Genomic DNA, 6275 nt, shown 5'->3' with positions numbered 1-6275 from the left:
TGAATTAGAATCAAAATTAATCAAGTGAGAGGTTTAAAAATCTAAATTCAAGAATTGAATCTAATGAATATGATCATACAAATCATCCTACAAAAGTCAAGTTGAATGAAAATTAACCTAAGGTCTAAACTTTGTAAAATCTACACCTAACCATATCATTCAATCTTGAATAAAATGAAACCAAGATGGTTTAGGACCAAACTAAAGAAATGGGAAGTTAACAATCTAAATCATTTATTTAATATAATCTACATGGTATAAAGTCCACAATTAACCTAATGAAATGCAAATGTGCGAATCGAAATGAAAATCTAACCTAAAAACAAAATCAATGGTAAAAAGTCCACAATTAACCATATTATCTAATCCAAAACCACAAAACAAAATATCGAAGCCTAATGACTAATATTCTAATCATGGTATCGTTAATCAATTATGAATTAATTCTGGAAAAAAACTTAAAATTAAGATCAAGACAAATAAGCCTGATTTCTAATCTAATCGTCTAATCCTAATTACATAATCACATCTAATGATGAATTAAGCTAATTAACACTAAAACGTTAATCCTAATATCTAACGAAATTATGAACTAACCTAATCACAACCTAGATTAACAAAAAAACATCATTATTAACAAAAAAACAAGAATTAAACATGAAAAAGATAAATTAAATAAAGTTAAGAACAAAGGTTTAAACATATGGGCCATGGGGTGAGATCAGTAGAGATAAGGTGTGGGTATGACAAAGGGTGTGGAGGATACTGGTTTGGGTTGTGAAATGTTTTGGGAAGAAAGCCTAATCTCTAAAACCTCTTGAAATCAGTTCCTCCAAGAAAGACCAAGAACGGGTCAAAATTCAAGCATTCAAGAAACCAAAACCAGTTTCTATGAACATTCAATTCACCTCACGTATCCAAGAGCGCACCGCGGCGTTACCGAAATGGTTCCATCCTTCGAAACAAACGATCTCGAATGCATATCCTATTGTTGAATCTCCCATGGGCAATGGGGGAAAGAACAAAGCTGTGAATCCATCACTGAAATCGAGTCCGAGCAGAAGTTTCTACTTATGTATGTATGAAAGAAGGCGAAAGGATGAACGTACCGGACGATTGTGATTCGGTGGCTCCGACTTATCTTCCTCTTAGCATCTTCGATTCGTTTCAATCTCTTCCATCGCGTGCCGTTGGTGTTTTTGATTCATCCGCCTTATTTCCGAATTTTCCCCGTCGCGTGCCGTAAGTCCTTTTTCTTCCTTGCTACGATTCTCGTTGTTTCTTCTGCTTCTGTTTTCTTTTTCTTTGAGAATACCGTTTGTGATTTTTTTGGTCGTTTTTGAAGGTTATCGAAGTGTTGTTATGGTGAAGGGATTGGAATGGAGAGGTTCGTTTGGTGGTTGGAATTGGAAGAAGTTGGACGAAGTGAATTCGGTTCAGTTTGTATTGCAGGGTGAGAGCCGGTTACAGAGTAGTTGGTTAGAAGGGTTTCAGAAGAAACTGGTTAGGAGTTGTTACATGATGATGGAGGGATTGAAAGGTTAGAATGGAAGGTCAGAATAAGGTCAAAGATGATTCTTGAAGGAGGTTGTTAGGGAAGGTGTTGTTTTTTGGCCTCAGTTGAAGGGGTCATCAGTTCAATGAGGGTGGTTGTGTGAATGGAAGATCGTTGGAGAAGAGGGTTGAGAGAAGAGGATGAAGGGTGAGGAAGACTTGTTTTTATGTAGTAGGTTGGAGGAGTGAGTTTTCTATAGTGGAGGTTGTGGTTGAATGGTTCAAAGTTAATTCAGTGGGATCATTCGATTGAGGTGGGTCTGTTAGCAGGTTTTTTATGAAGAGATTTTGAATGGTGCTATTTATGTCGAAGTAGGGAAGTTAGAAGAGGTTATGAGTTAGTTAGTTAGGGGTGAGGAGAAAAATCAGTTAGAAGTGAAGGGAAGTTAGGAGTTAGTTATAGGTTGTTATGAGCTTTTAGAAGTTGAAGTCATAAGCTGGAAAATGAAGTTTTGAGTAGTTAGAGTGAGGAGAAAAGGTGAAAAAAATCCGATATGGATTGTTGGTTTTCAGTTGGTTAAAATTCTTTTTGTTTCTTTTGCAAGGTTTATGACAGTTGGATTCATCATGAAGATTTCCAAATGGTTCTGTATGTAGGTTTCAATCCGGTTCCAGGTCGATTTTTGGAAGGTGGTTTTGTGGTTGTTGCAACAAAAGTCCATAGGAGTACTCACATGTCTTTATGTTGAATTTACATTAGTGAATGAGTGAATTCCATTTCCTTCAAATGAGTAAGAGAAAGAACTCCTTCCAACCTTTTAATGTCTTGTAAGTGCATCAATTCCTGGTCTTCGTGGAAAGTATTGGAAAAATTCTTAGCTTCTTGAATATGCCCTCTAGCAGGACCGTTCTCCAACTGAGAAAATGCAAGGAGGTGATTGGCAATGTCAGGTTCGAGAAGGGTACTCAATGAGGAATTGCTTTTGTTCTAATGAAATTCTTCTTGAAAAACCTTTTCCGTTTGTTTGAACCCTTTTTCTTTAAGTATGTAGTACCGGGCTTGTGCTTGGCTTGGAATTGCTCAAGTTATGGAATGTGGGATTATATTTTAATTTAATTGAATTTGGGATTGTTTTGTAATTGGTTCATGTAGAGGTTAGGCAGGAATATTGTAATGTGAATGAATTGATTTGGTTTAGTGGCTTATGTATTTGGAAATTGGATGTAATGGAATTGTAATTGAAATTTGATGAATTGAAATATTTACAATGTATGTGGTTATTTAGAATATGGAAAATTTAAGTTTATAAATTGTAAATTGATGAATGCAATCATGATGGTTATATAACCTCCTATCATAACCACATATTACCATTTTAAAACCATGTTCATTAGTGACCTAGATGAACTTGTGAAGGATAGGTGAATTTTGGGGTATGATATGAATCATTTAAGGTATTTTGGAGTGATGTATAAGTTTGTCCGAAGTATAATGAAATATGGATTGAAGTAATGGACCGTCCTCCTAGCCTTTGTGCTTGATCATCCCCTTTTATTTTCTTTTCGTAGTGGCATAGCTTTAGGAGAATGATTTACATATCATTTCTCTAGCATGTATTAACACAAACATTATTATTAATCGGCCTCAGATATAAATGCTTAACATAGCGCTAAATTTGTCCGTAAGGAAATGACATTTTTATAAGTGAGATTGTAAGTCTCTTATTTCTTATGGTATTGTGTGAAAATTTTGCTCTTTTTCCATTTGTGAGAGCTAGCGGCATACTTGTAGATTTTATCCAAGTTGGAGCCCTTCTCATAAATGATGTATAAGGTTCATATTTTCATGCTTGTGAGTGGATGGTTGAGTGTTCTCTAAAAATGACCAAAACATCTTTTCATCTTCACTAACATCATTTACTAACACTTTACTTGTATTAACTTTTACTTCAAAGTCATTTACCTTTATGTATTTACTTTTTATGTCATTTACTTTATATTTTATGTTTAGCATTTCATATCATATTGTTTTATGATTATACTATTTTTTTCCTTGACTATTTGGGTTTCTTCTTCTGATAATATTGTAAAAAAGACACTAATAAAAAACTTAAAAAGAAGCTTGTTACTCCTAACTCATGGACTTGTGGTTACCATCCTTGGTATCTTTGTGGAGTTATGGACTTAGAATTAGGATCTTGACCCTTGCTTTGGGACTTGTGATTTGAGACCTTGGGATTTTTGATACCTATGACTTTGGACTTCTCTGTGAAAACTTGGCTTGGTTACTTTGGTTTCATCTGATACATGGATTATTACTTGCTTATTTTGCTTGCTTAAGGCTTAATCCAAAGGAGGAAATTTTTGCTTGACTTATGTCTTAAAGCTTGATATCTCTTGGTTAGATCTTTCTTGTTTAGCTTTTACTTTCTGCTATAGGATAGTCTCTTCTTCTCCCCCCTTCTTTAATTTTCAAAATCTTCTCTCTTTTTCAAAACTTTCTTGCTTTAACTTGAACCACTTTCTCAATAAACCTTGACTTTTGTCAAGTGATTTTCAAATCTCTTTTTTCTCAAATAAATGTTAATTCATCTTAAGCATGTTTAGACCAATTTCAAAAGAATAAAAAATGCCTAACGCATTCAAATCATTTTGTTCCCTTGTGCACTTTTCCTTTCAAAAACTTTTCTCAAGGCATTAGACATGAGTCATTTTCATAGTTGAGTTATAATTCTCCTATCTCCATAGTATTAATGATGATTCTTTTCCATCAGTGGGAGCTAGTGGCATACTTGTTGATCCTTATCCAAGTTGCAGTCCTTCCCATGATGATGCAAAGTACTTATACTTGTGGGTGACTAGTTGAGTATTCTACTTAAAATGACAAAATGTCTTTTTCCATAAAAATGAATCAAAATAAACTTCTTTTGTTATTTTTACCATGAACTACAAGGTTTTGATCCTCCATTTCACTTTGTTGGTACGTAGGAATGAGACTTCAAAGGCCTTGGAAAACACCAAATCATAATAAAAATGCTTCTTTTCCAATCCCTCCAATCTTTTAATAAACAACAACTTTTCAAACCAAAATGTACATATTTTCAAAGAGGTTCCAATGGAGTACCATGGATGTTTAGGGTGCTAATACCTTCCCTTTGCATAACTAACCCCCGAACCCTTATTCTCTTTTTATTAGTTTTGTTTTAACACTTCTTTGGGTTTTGTTTGTACTTTTTCCCTTTTCCTTTGGAAATAATAAAAGCGCGGTAACGACTCTTGCTTTACGAGATAAGTTAATCAATAACTTAATCTCAAATTTTTTGCCGCTACAGATAGTGATCCTAGGCTATTGTAGCGGTAAATTCATGACCATCAAGCTATGTATAAGCTTAACATCAATAAAACCAGAGTCGCCACCACACTTTTATTGTTTCCAAAGGAAAAGGGAAAAGTACGAACAAAACTCAAAGATAAGAAGTTTTCAAATCAAAACTAATAAAATTCCAGAGATTACAGGTAAGGGGGTTGGTTACACAAAGGGAAGATGTTAGCATCCAAAGTGTCCTAGGTACTCCTAGGGAGCCCTTTTTTATGTGTGCATATGTGTTTGGTATAAAAGATGTTTGAGAAAAATAGAGTGTGAGGATGAGAATAAAAGAATTGATTGATTATATTTTTGTGTTTGACAAGACCTTCGAACTTGCGCCTACGTACCAACATAAAAATGAGGGATCAAAACCTCGTAGTTCGTGGTAATAATTTCAAAGATGGTGAATTGATTTTAACAAAAAATTAATTAAGGAGGGCCTAAAGGGGCCAAAGGTTTGAATGGGGTTGTTAGTTCTTTTTGTCTTTTAAGTTTTTAAGTCAATATGATTAGATTTATTTACAAGTTTGATTTAAGAAAAAGAAGTTCAAAAATTCACTGGCATAAGGGCAAAGTTTCTACTTGAAATAAGGTCTAAGTTTGAAATGACAAGCAAAGAAAGTTTTTGAAAAGGGGGAGAGATTTTGAAATTTAAGAAGTGGGAGGAGATGAAGAGGCTATCCTAAGCATAAAATTAAAAGTTAAGAGTTGAAAAGATCTGACTAATAGGATGCAATCCAACAGACAAGAATCTCATATAGAAACCCATTTTCCTTTGGACTTTGAATAAAGCAATAATCAACAAGCATTTAGCTATATCAGACATCATGAAGATCAAGACATCAAATAAAGATAGCCACATCCAAGCAAGCAATTCCCATAGCTAGAAGTCTTCTTTGTCTTCTCATGTATCAGATAAAATATTACTTGGTCAACTCAGAAGAAAGCATCAAACACAAGATCTAAATAACAATTAGCACCAAGACAAAGTAGCAGATGAATTCAAATCAATCCCAAGACTTACATCAGATGAAGGCTTAGTTCACAATAACTTGCTCTATAAAATGTTGGCATTGGCCAAGTCCTTTTGCACATGGAATATTGCCTAGTTCTAAGTCCAAAAGTTCAGGTCATCGACAATCCACCAAACATTTTTTAGGGGTTTCGTTGTTTAGTAAGTGTTTTAAGGTCCTAAGTGTGAGCAAATTCTTTACTTTGAATAAGTTTTGAATGATAGCAAATTGTGTGATCATTGTCTAATTGTTGGTTGTGCATCATTTTACATGTTTCATTTGTGTTTTTAGCCTATACTATTGTTTCGTGTCTATACATAAAGATCCACATTGATACATTTCTTAAAAGAACTCATAAAAACTGTTTTGTGTCAGTATGTATCGATACATGTTCATCTGCA

General features: G+C 34.2%; 1 long non-coding RNA gene across 1 annotated transcript; it reads left to right on the top strand.

Moving 5' to 3' along the window:
- Window positions 1-498: 498 nt before the first annotated feature.
- On the top strand, window positions 499-2767 carry LOC127118779 (uncharacterized). The gene is made up of 2 exons (XR_007802341.1): window positions 499-1242; window positions 1346-2767. It is a non-coding gene; the product is annotated as an uncharacterized LOC127118779 (long non-coding RNA).
- Window positions 2768-6275: the final 3508 nt, after the last annotated feature.

The sequence above is a fragment of the Lathyrus oleraceus genome, chromosome 2 (genome assembly GCF_024323335.1).
Source record: "Lathyrus oleraceus cultivar Zhongwan6 chromosome 2, CAAS_Psat_ZW6_1.0, whole genome shotgun sequence".
In the NCBI taxonomy this organism is placed as follows: domain Eukaryota; kingdom Viridiplantae; phylum Streptophyta; class Magnoliopsida; order Fabales; family Fabaceae; genus Lathyrus; species Lathyrus oleraceus.
The sequence above is the reverse complement of the archived record's forward strand: the minus strand, read 5'-3'. Positions and strand labels throughout refer to the sequence as shown.